General features: G+C 39.0%; 1 non-coding gene across 1 annotated transcript; it reads right to left on the bottom strand.

Annotated features, from left to right (window-relative positions):
• Positions 1–2,876: 2,876 nt before the first annotated feature.
• LOC145590267 (small nucleolar RNA R71) lies at positions 2,877–2,982 on the bottom strand. Its single transcript, XR_014101904.1, has one exon. It is a non-coding gene; the product is annotated as a small nucleolar RNA R71 (small nucleolar RNA).
• Positions 2,983–17,814: the final 14,832 nt, after the last annotated feature.

Below are 17,814 nucleotides of genomic sequence, written 5' to 3'. Positions count from 1 at the left end.
GACAATACATAATTCCCAATATGGGAATTCTAGAGGCTTTGCGAACAAAGGCAAACACCACGTTGATTCAGTATCCTTTTTACAAGCCCAACTTACATCTATTTGCCAGAAACTAGATAATCTTAGTACTGCTATTCCTACTTCTGTTGCTAATGTTTCTGCTGTTTCTAATAATTCTAATGAAGCTTTTAGTGAAAATTGTGGTATTGTAGGACATTGGGACCAAGATTGCAGGAGTTCTATAGAGCAGGTTAATGCCTTCCAAACCTATAGGCAAAATAACCCATACTCCAACACCTATAATCCTGGCCTTCGGAACCATCCATACCTATCCTATCGGAGTACCAATGTTCAAAATCCTTCACCTCCACAGCAACCACAACAAGCATCCCCTTCACAGCAGAAATATTACCATCCCCACTCTAACCAAAAAGCCCCAGCACAAACCCCTACTCCATCTTCTGACCCTGCATTGTCAGAAATTAGAGCGATGTTAACTAATATGCAAAAGCATATGGAGAGTAGAGATAAACAGATTGACTCAATTATAGCCCATAATAAAGTCATGGATACCCAAATTGCCCAATTATCTTTTACTCTACAAACTCGTCAGCAGAGAGTTCTTCCATCGCAAGGAATACCACCTACGGATCATGCAAATGCAATTACCCTGAGAAGCGATTTGATAACTTGTTATTTGATATGATTTTAGGGTGATTTTGAGCCTTGTTTACTCGATATATTGGCATTTTGGTTCACTTCTATCCTATTTTCATTCAATTTTTGTGTATCCCTTGCTTCACGGGTTGTTAGTGTTTTTGTTGAGATTGTAGGTCTAAAAACGATCATTTGAGGCATATGGATGATAAACCAAGGATAGAAGTCGTGACAATGGAGCAAAATCAAGGAAAATGTGAAGAGAAGGGCCTAGAAGACCCTGCACGGACGTGCCATGTCCTGCACGGCTGTGCAGGACAGTCCCAGCCAAACCAAGCTACTGCCCGATTTGGCACGGACGTGTAAGGCTTCAGCACGTCCGTGTATCTCAGCCAGCACGTCCGTGCCATAAACTGCACGGCCGTGCAGTTAGCTTGGCCAAATCTGAGCTACTGCCCAAATCTGCACGTCTGTGCTTAGGGTGGCACGTCCGTGCGCACCTGCAGAAAATCCCGACTCTTGTTTTCTCCGTCCTTTTTATTTGAGGGTCATATAAATACCCCCTTAGACTCTATTGTACGGCATCCAAGTTTTCAGAGCTTCCTCTTAGTTTGTAGTTGTAGAAACATAAATACTCTCAAATCATTAGTTAGATTTCAATTATTAGTTTGGAATTCTCAATCTCAATCATTGTAGAAGACAAGTTCCTCCATTGTTATTCAATTTCAAGCTTCAATTAGTAATTTCTCCAACCTTTTTCTACTTAAATTTTGATTTCACTTGCTTTTGCATGTTATTTAAATCTTCTTAAGTTCTTGGTAATTTGTTATTGGATGATAGTTATTTCAATCGTTAACCACTTTTCCCCAATTATTGAAGTAGTTAGAACCCTAATTGTTGATTGCATGTTGATAAATATGAGTTGTGAGTAGTCTTCTTGCTAGGGGTTGGGTGAAGCTCAACCTTTTGGGTTAGTTATGCAAATATGGGAGAAACATTGATGTTTGTATTGCAATTAAATTGATTATATGAGATTGCTTGTTAGTTCTTCATGATAGGATTAGCTACCCTTGACTTAGGAGCTTGATAGCATGATATGCCTAATTTGACATGGAAGTGTAAATTGAGTATGTCATTACTTATTGTAATTTGATTATGTATCATCTATTGCTAGACTAATGAGGAATCTAAGTTTAGTAGTGTGAGTTGTTTTCTTATTGCATGAGGTTGATTTTACATATAGTCCTTGCTATAGCTTGTCTATTTTACTCCCGTTTGCCTAATTGCCTTGGTTGAGTGGATCCCATTCCCTAGTGCCTTTAATCCATTGATTTAGAACCATAGTTTGTTTGTCTACTTGACGAACCCCTATTCACCATTGACTTCGAATTAGCTTAAGTGTTGAGATCTTTAGCAACCATATCCCGTTCCTTGTGGACCGAACTCTTACTTGTCATTATGCTTGGTTTGTAAGGTGTTTGTTAATAAATGTGTTTGATTGAGTGTGGAATGAGCGACCGTTCTAACGCTACATCAAAATGGCGCCGTTGCCGGGGAACGGTGTTGTTGATTGCTAATTGATTACTTGAGTCTAGTTCACTATAAACCATAAAAATTTCAAAAAGAATTGTTTCTTTTTGGATACACTTGTAGCCTTGGTACTAATTGCGTTTGTTGAGAGTGTATGCGCAGAACTCATAACAGGATCTTGGTACCTTACGATCCCGAGATTGAGCAAACTTATAGAAGGAGAAAAAGAGCTGGTTCTAGGCCGTTCAATGCTCCCCCAACTAGAGAGACCAATTTCGAGGAGGATCGAGATCAAATGGGTGACGCGGAACCACCACCTCAAAGACCTTTAAAGGAGTTGGGAACTCCGGGAGCTTATAGAGCTTCGAGCGGCATTGCTCCACCCGTCACTCAAGCCAATGACTTCGAGATTCGGCCCGCGATGATAAATTTGATTGAAAGGAGGCAATATAGTGGAGCAAAACATGAGAGCCCTCTTGCACACTTGAACGAGTTCGAGAAATATTGTAACACAATCAAGGTAAATGGGGTAACTCAAGAGTTTGTGAGACTAAAGCTATTTCCTTTTTCTTTAATAGGAAGGGCTCTTGAATGGCTTGAGAAGGAGGTGAGGCCTAACTCCTTGAGAACTTGGGACGAGGTCACCACGGCTTTCTTAGGGAGATTCTATTCTCAAAAGAAGACGGCCGAGGCAAGGGCTTTGATCCAAGGCTTCCGTCAAAGGGCTAGTGAAACCATATATGAGGCATGGGAACGATACAAAGAATATCAAAGGGAGTGCCCTCATCATGGCATTCCATCATATCAAGTGCTTCAAATTTTCTATGGGGGATTGAGCCCACAAGGAAAGACTAGCTTGGATGCGGGAGCGGGTGGCCCGATTATGAACAAAACGGAGGAGCAAGTCATCGAGATAATTGAGGATGTGGTGAGACACCACATGGATTGGCAGGAAGGAGAGAGGGAGTCTTTAAGCAAAGGAGGGAATGCGGTCTACTCCGTCGATCACCTCAACGCCATCAATAATTTGACATCTCAAATAGCCAATCTTGGCAAGGAGATGACATCTATCAAGGCAAAGCTAGAGACTTCCACTTCACAACAAGAGCATCCCTCCCAATCTAAGGGGAGAGGTATGAATTCTAACTCTTCTCCTTCTACATCTAATAACATTGCACATGGGTGTTTGTTTTGTGAAAATTGTGGGTCATATGACCATGATACCTCTTCTTGTAATTATGATTCCCAACCCCAATCCCATTATGAAGAGGGTAATGATAATGAAAATGAACAGGTCAATGCTTTGTCTTATGATAATAGACCTAGGAATGACAATCAAAGATATTTACCACCGAATCGAAGGGAACAAGGGGGAAATGCTTATAACCAAAGAGGAAATGATTATGATTACCATAACCAAAACCAATGGGGTAATAGGAACCAAAGGGACCAAAATCCCCAAGGTAACTACAACCAACAAGGTGGTTATGGTAACCATAACCATAATAATCAAGGGAATTATGGGAATCAAGGCCAATATCACCAAGGGGGGAACTCTAATAATAGGAATAATTGGAACAACAATAATAATAGAGGTTTTTCTAATCAAAATGCTTCCAATTCAAATGTGAGAGGTAATAGAGCTCCCCAAGATAACTATTATGCCCAAGCACCACCTAGTAAGTCTAATCTAGAGGAAATGATGGAAAGTCAAACCAAAATGTTCAACACTTTCATGGCCACGAGTGACAAGAAGTTTAATGAAGTAATGACTCATAATAAAATGCTTGAAACTCAAATTTCACAATTGGCCAATGCTTTGAAGGAAGGGGCTAGCACTTCCAAACTTCCACCCCAAGGACTAGATCCTAAGAGGCCCGTTAATGCCATATCTACTAGGAGTGGGAAGGTGTTGGAAGAGAGTGTTCCTAAGAAAAGCAATGAGAGAATGAACATGAGTGAGCCTCCCCTTGAGAGTGATTGTGAGCAAGAAAAAGAGAAAAATCAAGAGAGTGAAAGAGAAAAAGAATGTGAAAAAGAGAATGATTTTGAAAAAGAGAGGGAAACAAAACAATTGCAAAAGCTACCATATCCTCATAAATTTGTTAGAAACAAATTAGATGTGCAATTTGGAAAGTTTCTTGAGACATTGAAGCAAATTCATATTTCAATTCCTTTTACCGATGCTATCAAGCAAATGCCTAATTATGCTAGGTTTTTAAAAGACATTTTGAGTGGAAGGAGAAAGTGTGAATTGGTTGAAACGGTGAATCTCACCGAGAATTGTAGTGCAATTATCATGAACAAGATGCCACCCAAGTTGAAAGACCCCGATAACTTTTCTATTCCATGTGCAATATACAAGATGCAAATTGATAATGCTTTGTGTGACCTAGGGGCTAGTGTTAGCCTAATGCCATACTCGGTATACCAAAGACTTGGGATAGGGGAACTTCTACCTACCAACATCACCCTACAATTGGCCGATCGCTCTATTAAATTCCCAAAGGGTAAGGTAGAGGATGTTCCTCTAAGGGTAGGAAAGTTTGTAATCCCGGTGGATTTTGTTGTGTTAGAGATGGACGAAGATGTTAACATTCCAATAATTCTAGGAAGACCTTTTCTTGCTACTTCGGGTGCTTTAATAGATGTTAAAAGTGCTAAAATTTCACTAAAAGTAGGAGATGAGGTAATAGAATTTGACTTGAATGAGAGCATGAAATATCCAAGCTCTAATCTTGATAATTGCATGATGATTGATACTATTGATTCTATTGTAACTTCCATGCATGAGCACTTGCTCACTACTAATGATTCCCTTGAGAATGTCCTTTTGAACAAGGAAAAGATAGGTGACCAAAGCAAAGAGATGGCATTGTATGAGGAGATGCTTGAAGGAAGTACGGAATCAAGCGATGAGCAAGTGTGCATGGGAATCATAACACATGATGCATTAGAAGTAGCTACCTCAAGAGAAGGTAACTACTAAGCATTGAGGACAATGCTCCATTTTAGTTTGGGGGAGAAGCGTGTACGCTTTTTGTATATATTTTTGTGAGTATAGCTTCAAGTAAGCTTGGGGGTGTTGTTTTTGTTTGGTAATTTCTTGATTGTGATGTTAAGGATTGATCACCCTTTTGCTTCACTTTTTAGGAAAATCACCAAATTTTTAAATTTTAGCCTACCTTCACCCTTTATGCCTTACGTTACAACCTTGGGGAAAGACCTTTCGACCTAGATAGTTGAGTCACTATTCGGGGGAGGGCATCATGGGTCATTGCCTAAGGAAAGGGGATGCATAGTCAAGATGTCGAGTAGCCTTAAAATATTTCTTTTCCGGTTCCTCCGAGGAATCATTGGGACACTCACTAAAGGGAGATTTGAGACTAGTGGGAAGAACGCGGTAAGATTGTTTGGGATGAAAGTGAATTGTGATAACTAGTTCCTATGCCTAGCATACCCTATGTTTCAATCAACCTTGGATATCTTGAAACGTGCATACCTTAACTACTTGAGAAAGATTGTCATTCATTTGCTTTATAGTCTTTATGTTGATTCATTTCGTAAAGGTTTGTTTTTCTTTCTTTTTCTTCTATGGTTTGCCTCATTGATGTTTGGTGGAGACTTATGGGTCAAACTCTTAGGATACCCTTACGAGACCTCACTCGTCCTCATAGGCGACTTTGGGGTTTAAAGGGCTTGTTGTAGCTAAAAACAACCGTGATTCCTACGACAATGAGTTTTAGTGTATATTCTTATCTTGAGTCTTTGTTTTTCGTTTTTAATAAAATTTTCATCCTCTCTTTCTCTTGCTTTGTTTTGCTCGAGGACGAGCAAAAGTTTAGCTTGGGGGAATTTGATGAGTGACATTTTTGGCACTCATTTGGTTCCTTTTTGGATGATTTTTATTTCATTTTATCTCTCTTTTATTTAGTTTTCCTTAGTTTTATTCTTGTTTTCTTCATTTTATGCTTTTTGTAGTTAGTTTCTCTTTTTCATGTCTTTTTCTAGTTTACTTGTTATTTTTCTCTTTTACTTGCTTTTTATCTTTTGCTTGTAGGTGGTAATTGATTGTCCAAGAATTCCCGAGCCTCCTCTCTACGAGTTTTCATTGCTTTTATGCCTAAAGAAGGTGCAAGAAGTTCCAAGTCAAAGGTGGATCCAAGGGGCAAGCTTCAAGGCTTTGTTTATGCCTTACTCATGGCTTTTATTCTTCAAGAAACTCAAGAAAGTTTCTGCCCACTTTGTCCTCCATCATCATCATCCTGGATGCGTGCACCACTTGAGCTAGGACGAAGAGAAGAAGGGGAGGAAACCCATCTATGTGCGGGCGCACTAAGGGAGTGTGCGGCCGCACATTGGTCGTGTGCGGCCGCACACCGGGTGCGTGCGGGCGCACCTGCCTGGGTGTGTCCCGTGCGCGCCTTTCTCCCTCCTCCGAGCGCCCGCACTTATGAGGGTCTATTTTTGGGCGTCATTACCGACCTCCTCCTTGTATATATAGTTATTTCTACCTATTTTTAGAAAAAAAAGAAAGAAGTTTTTAGTTTTTAGATTGAATTGGATAGTTAGTTTTTGGGAGAATTTTAGAGAGAGAAACTCAAGAACTAGAGAGAGAAACTCATGATTTTTGGTGATTGCTCAAGGATTCCTCATTGTATTTGATCTTTGGATCAAAGTTTTGTAAGGATCTTCTTCTTGATTTCAATACAAGTTTGATTTTAGTTGATTTCATTAGTTTTTCATGTTATTGATGATTGATTTGGTTATTGATTGAATTTTGATTGATTTTGATTGATTGTTGGTTTAATCTTTGATTTCAATTATGTTGATGATGAAATTGATGATTGTTGTAGTTTTGATCTTAATTCCTATGGCTAGTGAGTAGTTTCCTAGCTAGGGAAATGGTGAAGCATGTATGAATGATGGAATAGTGTAATTTGGGGATAATTGATGGAGTTGATGATATGATTAAATTTGGTTGATATTTCATGTGCATGTGTGTGATTAATTGAGGTTTGGCCATCTTTGATTAATACACTAGATTGCATTGTAAGCTTGCTATGATACGGACCATTGATTAGTAAACTTGCAATTTCACGATTGAGGTGCTTTGTGACGTTCCCTAGGTAGTGTTTAGCGTAGTTGACGCTAGTTAGACCTCTAGGTGAATCATCTTAGTATGCTCTTTTGGATACATGATGATTTTCCTTCATATCGCTTGACTTAGTTGGTTTAACCTCCCAAATTACCGTTTCCATTATGATTGCATGTGGATCCATTGCCCTAGTGTCTTAGATTGATTTCATATAAGTTTTGCATTACCTAGTTTAGCCTAAGTTCTACCTCAAACCCCTTCTTGACTTCGAAATAGCTTGATTTAGGCATCGTGCATTTGATATCCATTCCCTTGGGTTCGACCTTGACTTACCGCTACGCTAAATAGGGGTTAGTTAAGTTACAAATTTTGTTTGATAGGGTGGGGTGGTAGCCCAACGACCTACCGTTCTCCTTCCCATCAGCTAGCAACTATAAGAATCGCACTAAGGATTGCCACGACCGGAACATTGAAAAGAAAGCATTTCAAAAGGGCGATAAGGTACTCCTCTACAACTCTAGGATGAAATTGTTTCCTGGGAAACTTTTATCAAGGTGGAGTGGACCTTTTGTCGTCAAGGAAGTGTTTCCTCATGGAGCCGTGGAAGTTTGGGATATGGACGACAAGAGATCTTTCAAGGTGAATGGGCATCGCCTCAAGCTTTACTACGAGGGTGCTCATGTGGGTGTTTTAGAATCAACTCAATGTAATCTTATCTCCTGAGTGTGGAGGTCGTCAAGCTAGTAACGTTAAAAGAGCGCTTCCGGGAGGCAACTCGAGTTTCTCAACTCTCTCCCTCATAACTATTACTTAATTTCCATCACTCTTACTATTACTAACTTTTCTCTCAATGTCTTTTGTAGGTGTTGATGAAAAGAGAAGCAAGAAAAGGTTTTGTGAAAGTGAAGTAATAAATAATAATAATAATAATAATGGTGATAATAATAATTTTATTATTATTATTATGCCTTACTATTATTATAAAAAAAAAAAATTAAATTAAAAAAAAAAGGGGAGAATAAAGAAAAATGCAGCATCAGGTCTGCACGGACGTGCAGAACATCGCACGTCCGTGCAGAATCAGGCAGTAAGGAGCTTCGCAATTTGGCACGGACGTGCCAAATCAGGCAGGAACTTATTTTCAAATCTGATCAAAACTGCACGTCCGTGCCAAATTTGGCACGTCCGTGCAACCTCGATTTTGGCTGTAAAAGCCACGAGTTTTAACTTAAAAAAAAAAAAAAAAAAAAAATTTCTCATTCCCCTTATTTCATCCCACGATTCTCACTCCTCTCTCTCTCTAAAAAACCCCTCTTCTCTTCATCCTAACTCAAATTCCCTCAAACACTCAATTTCTCACTCAAATTTTACAAATTTCACAAAAATCTTCACTCCACTTCAACAAATTCACAAACTACTACCACTTTTATCACATTTAACCCCAAAAATCACCCAAAAACTCAAACCCTTACTTGAAAAAAAAATTGACTTGGGGGTTTTCTTTGTGAGTAAATTTTGGAGCAATTGGTTGAAGGTGGTTGTCAAGCAAGCAAAAAGGAAGGCAAGAGAGGTTCATTTGCGGGTTTTACACCCACGATAAGCTCGGTATAATCGTTCCTCCCTTTTACTATTTTTTTTGCTTGAATCCTTGAATTTTTGCTTGAATTTGGTTGGGAAAGTTTGTTGAAATTGGTTATGCGTGATTGATAATTGATAATTGCCAAGTATTATAGAGTTTGAATGAATTTGGGTGTGTTTTGAGAATTGAATTTTTGTAAGTGAGGTTGAGGAATTGATTTTCATACATGACAAAGCATGCTTGTTTGAGTAAATTGTTGTGTTGGATTTGTTGATTCTAGTGCATAATTTTGTTATTAGAATTGTTGTGGTTGTGATTAGATTAAGTCTTAGTGGCTTGGTGATTTGCTTATTTTAAGTGGGAGACTTAGAGCTTGGCTTGATTGTGTAATATTTGTTGGCCTTATTTGAACTTTGGTTGTGTATAAGTGGACTTAGTGCCTATTGTGTGTTTATTGTGTTGATTATTTGGTTGTGGTTTGTTTGATTGCATTGCATAAATCCGATCATGTCTAGAAGAAATCGACCTAGAAACATGGACTCTAGGTACCGCAACCCTTCTCCTCCTCCTCTCGTTGGTCCACCACAAGTGGATACAATGGGCATAATTTTCAATGACGAAACTTTTGCAAACAATTTCCTAAGAAATAGTAGGAGGAGAATTAGGCCGACCAAATTCTACAGTGAGGAGGTAGCCGAGTCCTTAGGGGTGGGGGAAGACATAAGAATGCTATTCGAGGGATGTGGCCTAGGTAGTTGGCTAGACTTGCATGCCTTGACCTACAAGAGATTAACTCTTGAATTCTTTTCCACCCTCCAGGTCCAACGGGACACAACCAGGAACCCCCGCCGTATCACTTTCCAACTCATGAACACCCCACATACAATGACCATCAATAGGGTGAACCAAGCGTTTGGGTGGCCTACGAACGGAACCATTGGGGCAAAGGATAGGCCACCCCGTAGCTATAACGCAGGTGAGTTTTGGAGGAAGATCACCGGCCTCTTTAACTACAACCCCAGGACCGATAAGGCCACGGCCATTATCCACCCCGCATTTAGGTTGTCACATCGCACCATAGCGAACACGACGTTCGCTAGAGGTGACAGTTCGGGGGTAGTGTCCACTAGGGAGCTTCACTTCCTATGGCACTTGAGTATGGGTAGTTCGGCCCTAGATGTAGGGTCCTGGTTTGTAGACCACCTAGAGGATGTTGCCACCGGGTTCGGTAACATCACCATAGGTGGTATGATCACCATTATTGCTGCTGCTCTTAATCTTGATTTTGCAGATCAACAGGTTTGCCCAGGAGCGACGCGGATCGATATGCAGTCGCTAAGGACAATGAGGTGGGTGGAGGACGTCGAGGGGCCACACCCCTACCTGTGGCACGTGAGTGGCCGGTCCTACGTCTACCTCCCCGACACGGAGCGGACCTTCATCTACGACGAGACCAACTGGATCTTCGAGAGAGACCACGATTGGGCTCCCGGCGATGAAGACGATGAAGAGGAGCAACAACAAGGAGAGCAGCAGGAACCTCCACAACAACAATTCCAACAACAACAACAATACGATCACCAACAAGGGTACCAAGGTCAAGGCATGGGTGAGGGCAACCCACCCCTCACCTTCGAGCAGCAAATGCATTTGATGAACCAAGGGTTCAACCGGATGACCACCGAGTTCGAGACTATGAGAAAGTCTCACGAAGATATGAGGTCCTCCTACGACAACATGCGGACAAGCTTCGAAGGACTTCGGTCGGAATTGGGTGAGTTCCGAAATGTCTACCGACATTGGTACCCCGGGGGCTCAAGCTCCCAAGGAGGACCGAACCAATGAGTTAGTCTCTTTTTCCCCTTTCTTGTGCTTTTATTGTTTTAACATTGGGGACAATGTTTATGATAGCTTGGGGGGGAGTCTTTCTCTTTGGTTTTGTTGATTGGTTCTTGTTTGTGCTTGATTGGTGATTACCTTGCATGTTGTTTGTTCCTTCCCCTAGCACGGCCGTGCAGTTAGCCTGGCCAAATCTGAGCTACTGCCCAAATCTGCACATCCGTGCCACCTTGGTTGCACATCCGTGCCACTCCTGGCACGTCCGTGCGCACCTGCAGAAAATCCCGACTCTTGTTTTCTCCGTCCTTTTTATTTGAGGGTCATATAAATACCCCCTTAGACTCTATTGTACGACATCCAAGTTTTCAGAGCTTCCTCTTAGTTTGTAGTTGTAGAAACATAAATACTCTCAAATCATTAGTTAGATTTCAATTATTAGTTTGGAATTCTCAATCTCAATCATTGTAGAAGACAAGTTCCTCCATTGTTATTCAATTTCAAGCTTCAATTGGTAATTTCTCCAACCTTTTTCTACTTAAATTTTGATTTCACTTGCTTTTGCATGTTATTTAAATCTTCTTAAGTTCTTGGTAATTTGTTATTGGATGATAGTTATTTCAATCGTTAACCACTTTTCCCCAATTATTGAAGTAGTTAGAACCCTAATTGTTGATTGCATGTTGATAAATATGAGTTGTGAGTAGTCTTCTTGCTAGGGGTTGGGTGAAGCTCAACCTTTTGGGTTAGTTATGCAAATATGGGAGAAACATTGATGTTTGTATTGCAATTAAATTGATTATATGAGATTGCTTGTTAGTTCTTCATGATAGGATTAGCTACCCTTGACTTAGGAGCTTGATAGCATGATATGCCTAATTTGACATGGAAGTGTAAATTGAGTATGTCATTACTTATTGTAATTTGATTATGTATCATCTATTGCTAGACTAATGAGGAATCTAAGTTTAGTAGTGTGAGTTGTTTTCTTATTGCATGAGGTTGATTTTACATATAGTCCTTGCTATAGCTTGTCTATTTTACTCCCGTTTGCCTAATTGCCTTGGTTGAGTGGATCCCATTCCCTAGTGTCTTTAATCCATTGATTTAGAACCATAGTTTGTTTGTCTACTTGACGAACCCCTATTCACCATTGACTTCGAATTAGCTTAAGTGTTGAGATCTTTAGCAACCATATCCCGTTCCTTGTGGACCGAACTCTTACTTGTCATTATGCTTGGTTTGTAAGGTGTTTGTTAATAAATGTGTTTGATTGAGTGTGGAATGAGCGACCGTTCTAACGCTACATCACGGTTCACACTACGATGGGCCCCCTATGCCCAAAAAGGATGAATCTGATTTAATTAAAATTGCTAATCCTGATTCCGTTATACCTGATGTTCCTGCAGGGCTCCAAGGTAAAACTAACATTTCTGATACTACATTGCAGGGTACAACTTCAGGGAAGGATACTACTCAGGAGAAGAGTAGAGAAGCACAACAACCAGTTATCAAACTACCATTCCCAAATCGTCAATTGAAAACTAAATTGGATAAGCAGTTTGGTAAGTTTTTGGAGGTTGTGAAAAATTTGCAGGTAACAATTCCCTTTACAGAGCTTATTACACAGGTTCCTGCATATGCTAAATTTATGAAAGATATTCTGATTAGGAAAAGGGCCTTTAATGAGGTAGAAACTGTAACTTTTACAGACCAATGTAGTGCTTTATTGCAAAATAAATCCCCTCTTAAGTTAAAGGATCCTGGTAGTTTTTCTATCCCTTGTCATATTGGTAATATCTTCATTGATAAAGCATTGTGTGATTTGGGTGCTTCTGTTAGTGTTATGCCATCGTCTATATGTTCTAAACTTAATATGGGTGATTTAAAAGTTACTAATATTACTCTGCAAATGGCAGATCGTTCTATTAAATACCCTTTAGGTACTTTAGAGGATGTCCGTGTTAGAGTTGGTAGATTTTTTATCCCTGTTGATTTTGTTGTTTTAGACATGGCTGAGGATACACAAATTCCCATTATATTAGGTAGGCCTTTCCTCCATACTGTAGGAGCCATAATTGATGTTAAAAATGGTAAACTAACCCTTTCTGTTGGAGATGATAATATCACTTTTAATTTAGGGAAGGTTTTGAAAGGACCTATGCTAGAGGAAAATTATTGTTTAATTGATGTGATTGATATAATGGATGATATCTGTGAAGAAAGCTTACCACATGTTCTTGCAAGGGATCCCTTGGAAGAAATACTTTTGTGGAGATTTGTCTGCAGGTGATGCGAGTATTTGGAACAAAGAGGTGGATGCCATTGAGAAAGCTCTTGCCATAGAAGAACTCGATCCTAAAGAGAGTAAGAAGGTAGTAAAATTGGTTCAGGAATTAAAACCTATAGAGGTGAAGAAACTTGAACTAAAACCTCTCCCTTCTCATTTAAAATATGTTTTTCTTGATGAGCAGGAATTGTACCTTATGATCATTAGTACTGCACTTGATGACCCTCAAACTTCCCAACTTCTAGAGGTTCTTAGAACCCACAAAAGGGCAATAGGGTACAGTATTGATGATCTCAAGGGTATTAGCCCTGATTTTTGTATGCACAGGATACATCTAGAGGACAATTATAAGCCCTGCATTCAACCCCAGAGGAGGTTGAATCCTAATATGCAGGAATTAGTTGAGAAAGAGGTGATGAAATTACTTGATGCAGGTATTATCTATCCTATTTCTGACTCTAAGTGGGTAAGTCCTGTACAGGTGGTTCCTAAAAAGGGTGGGATGACTGTGATTAAAAATGAGAAAAATGAATTAATTCCCATTAGAACTGTTACAGGGTGGCGTATGTGCATTGATTATCGTAGACTAAATATCGCCACTAAAAAGGACCACTTCCCCCTTCCCTTTATTGATCAAATGCTTGAAAGGTTAGCTAATCATAAATTCTTTTGCTATTTGATGGGTATTCGGGATTTTTCTAAATTCCGATTCACCCTGAAGATCAAGAAAAGACCACATTTACATGCCCTTATGGTACTTTTGCATATCGTAGGATGCCCTTTGGTTTATGTAATGCCCCCGCTACCTTTCAACGTTGCATGATGAGCATTTTTTCTGATTTCATAGAGTCTATTATGGAAGTCTTTATGGATGATTTTAGTGTGTATGGTTCTTCATTTGATGCATGCTTAGCAAATCTCGCTAAAATTTTGAAAAGATGTGAAGAATGCAATTTGGTTTTAAATTGGGAGAAATGTCACTTTACGGTGACAGAGGGAGTAGTTCTTGGTCATATTGTATCTGATAAGGGTATACAGGTAGATAAAGCTAAGGTTTCTGTGATTGAGCAATTACCTCCTCCAGTTAATGTTAAGGGAGTTAGAAGTTTCTTAGATCATGCGGGGTTTTATCGTCGCTTTATCAAAGATTTTTCTAAAATTGCTAAACCACTAACTCAGCTCTTACTCAAGAATGCCCCTTTTGTTTTTACTGACGATTGTCTTGAGGCTTTTAACAGGATAAAGCAGGCTTTGATATCGACACCCATCATATGTGCACCCGATTGGAATCTTCCTTTCGAGATTATATGTGATGCAAGTGACTTTGCACTAGGAGCCGTGCTCGGACAGAGAAAGAACAAGGTTTTGCATGCTATTTATTATACAAGTAAAACTTTGGACGAACCCCAAGTTAACTATGCCACCACGGAGAATGAGTTTCTTGCTGTGATTTATGCTTTAGAAAAAATTAGATCATATCTAGTTGGTTTTAAAGTTATTGTTTTTACTGACCACGCAGCTTTGAAGTATCTGATAGCCAAGGCAGAATCAAAGCCTAGGCTACTCCGTTGGGTTCTCTTACTCCAGAACTTTGATGTTGAAATAAAAGACAAAAAAGGTGCAGAGAACGTTGTGGCAGATCACTTGTCACGTATCAGGTATGATGAGGGTAAGAATTCTCTTCCTATAGACGACTCTTTCCCTGATATCACTTGTATGCAGTTGTAGAGCAGCACCCATGGTATGCCGATTTTGCTAATTATTTAGTGGGTGGTACTCTACCCCCTGACGTATCCTACCAACAGAAAAAGAAATTCCTTTATGATGTTAAACATTATTTTTGGGATGATCCTTTATTGTTTCGTGAGTGTGCAGATGGATTATTTCGCAGGTGTGTTCCCGAATGGGAAGTCCACGACATTCTTACTAGCTGCCACACTTCACCTTATGGTGGACATCATGGCCCTACCAAAACAGCGGCCAAGATTAATGAGTCAGGTTTCTATTGGCCCACCATGTTCAAGGATGCTAACACTTTTGTGCAGGCTTGTGACTCTTGCCAGAGGACTGACAACATTTCGCGGCGGCATGAGATGCCTCAAACCGGGATTTTGGAAGTAGAAATTTTTGATGTTTGAGGTGTTGATTACATGGGACCGTTCCCTTCTTCAAATGGGAATCGTTATATACTTATCGCCGTCGACTATGTATCCAAGTGGGTTGAGGCCATTGCCACTCCTACCAATGATGCCAAGGTGGTCCATAGACTTATCAAGAAGACCATTTGTCCACGATTTGGAGTACCTAGAGCTATAATCAGTGATGGAGGATCTCACTTTCATGAGCGGAAGTTAGACACCCTTCTCAAGAAGTATGGTGTATACCATAGGACAGGTCTAGCCTATCATCCCTAAACTAGTTGTAACACCCTAAAAATTCCTTTCCTTTAAAATACCTGTTTTACTCTGTTCTAAAACTTTAATTAGGAATATCTAAGATATTACTGCCACCGTGATAACGGCTAAGGCAACTATCAAAGACACACATCGGAAGACTTAAATTCAAACCCTTTCAAAACAAGTCAACTTAAAAAGTAAATCAACGAAAATAAAGTCAAACCAAAGTCAAACGAAGTAAAATAAAATCAACCTACAACTTGGAACCATTATAGGCCCTTATTGAAACCAAACCAAATTCAAAACCTTTTCGTTAGTCGCGCATAATAATATTATCATAAATAAATAAAGCGACAAACACATCAAAAACTTATGGAAACTAGCATGATACGCTCTTCACTCATGCCCATTCATGAATATGCTTCAACACCTGAAAAACTTATCTCTACCTATTTCCACTACTCTCCATTATAAATGGGTCATCATAGGGCCAAGATAAAGACAAGGCCAACAAACACATAAAACACACAATCAGCAAAGCTGAGTACATAAGCGTAATTAACACACTAACATACAATTTCCTATCAACACACTACTTACCTTGTTGCACCTGTTTTTCAAGCATACAACACTCAATAACAATTTTTCACTAGACACTAAATAATTTATTTAGCATTGATTACGCATCGAACGGGTTTCCCCCTAGCCTCCCACAATAAATTGAGGTTACTGACACGGGAGCTAACCGTGCCAGCATCAAAAACCACACATAGGTGGCGGAATTCCTGCGCATAATAATAATAAAAAGGAATATACAGCGTCCTGTACTCCATTAGAAGTTATGGTTAAATATAAAACCCCATAACTCCCCCCATATGTTCATACTCAAGGTATATACGTTCCAAGAGTTTTGGTGCGTAATCTCTTTCACTTTACGTTAATTACCGATTATTAAACTTGGTGACGACTCTCAAACCATAATCATTCAATCAACAATAATTATTCAAACAATCAAATACATCAATTTAATTCTTGAATAATTAGTGATCACATAATATTTAATGTTCCCTTTTTAATTCTACCTCGGTGCCAATGACACCTTAAACGCATAAAGCGCCACAAATCCTATCCCTCGGTGTTAAAAACACCTTAAGTGCACTAAGGCACCAACATACAATTTATTCCTCGTGTACATAGACACTTATATAGCTCCTTCCTCATGCTTAAAGCATCAATAAAAATTATATGAACCATAATAAAATTCTTTTTCAATATTCCAAACCAAATTAAACATTTAGTTTAATTAAACATGCTCTCTATCATTCCATATATAAATATGTGGTTCATAAATAATATTCCAAACTATTATTTTCCATCCAATATTCCATCACAAATAAATCATGCTTCATAAACCAATCACCAATAACATCCAAATCATAATTTCCAATCCAAACCTAGCATGATACTACTTGTAATCAATCAAACACATTTAGCATGCTATTACATCAACATAATTATGCTAAGTACGCGAACGTACCTTGAATACGATCTTAATATCGCCACAATTAATAGAAATCACTCACTTCAAAGTCTCCTACAATTTAAAATCATAAAAGGATATTAAAACCCACTCTACACAAATTTCCAGCAATATATACTATTATAAAACCCCTCATAATTTATTTAAAATAAGCTGAAATTATATTTAAAACCTCATAATTAAATCTCAATTAATGGGTAATTAAAATTCCTTAAAGAAACTGGATTTCTTATGCTTTACCAAAAATTCCAGCTCTTTATGTTAATTAAATCTTGCTGTAATTTAGTCTTAAAACACTTTAATCAAAGGTTTACACCATTATATATCATAATCCTTCAATAATTTATAAATCAAGAACCTAGGGTTTCAAAAATTGGGGCTTTTTAATTAAAAACATAATCTGAAAATTAATTAACATAATACTTTTAATCAAACATCAAAAATCAAATCACAAAACCCATAATTAATATTTAGATCTAGGATTAAATTGATTTTTAAAACAAAATTAATAATTTTTTTTATTCGAAAAAAGAGAGAGAAAAGAAGAAGGTGGCAGCCACCACGCCGGCTGCCAGCGCCGGTGGCCGCCTGCTGCTGGCGGCTGGTGCTGCTGGCGGTGGCAGCCACCTGCTGCCGATGGCTGGCAGTGGTGGTGGGGGTGGCCGAAAAAAAAGAAGGGAAAGGGGAAAAAGAAAAAAGAAAAAAAAAAGAAAAAATAAGGAAAGGAGAGAGAAGTTTACCTTGGGTTTTCTCCACTCTGGGCAAAGTTTGATGTAACACCCCCAAATCTCCCTCTACGGAAATACTAGCATAATACGTATAATTATACCGTAGAGATAGACTTAGGCGTATTACCGCCGCGTGATTACGCAAGGCTACTCAACTTAC

The sequence above is a fragment of the Chenopodium album genome, chromosome 17 (assembly GCF_948465745.1).
Source record: "Chenopodium album chromosome 17, dcCheAlbu1.1, whole genome shotgun sequence".
NCBI lineage: Eukaryota > Viridiplantae > Streptophyta > Magnoliopsida > Caryophyllales > Amaranthaceae > Chenopodium > Chenopodium album.
The sequence above is the reverse complement of the archived record's forward strand: the minus strand, read 5'-3'. Positions and strand labels throughout refer to the sequence as shown.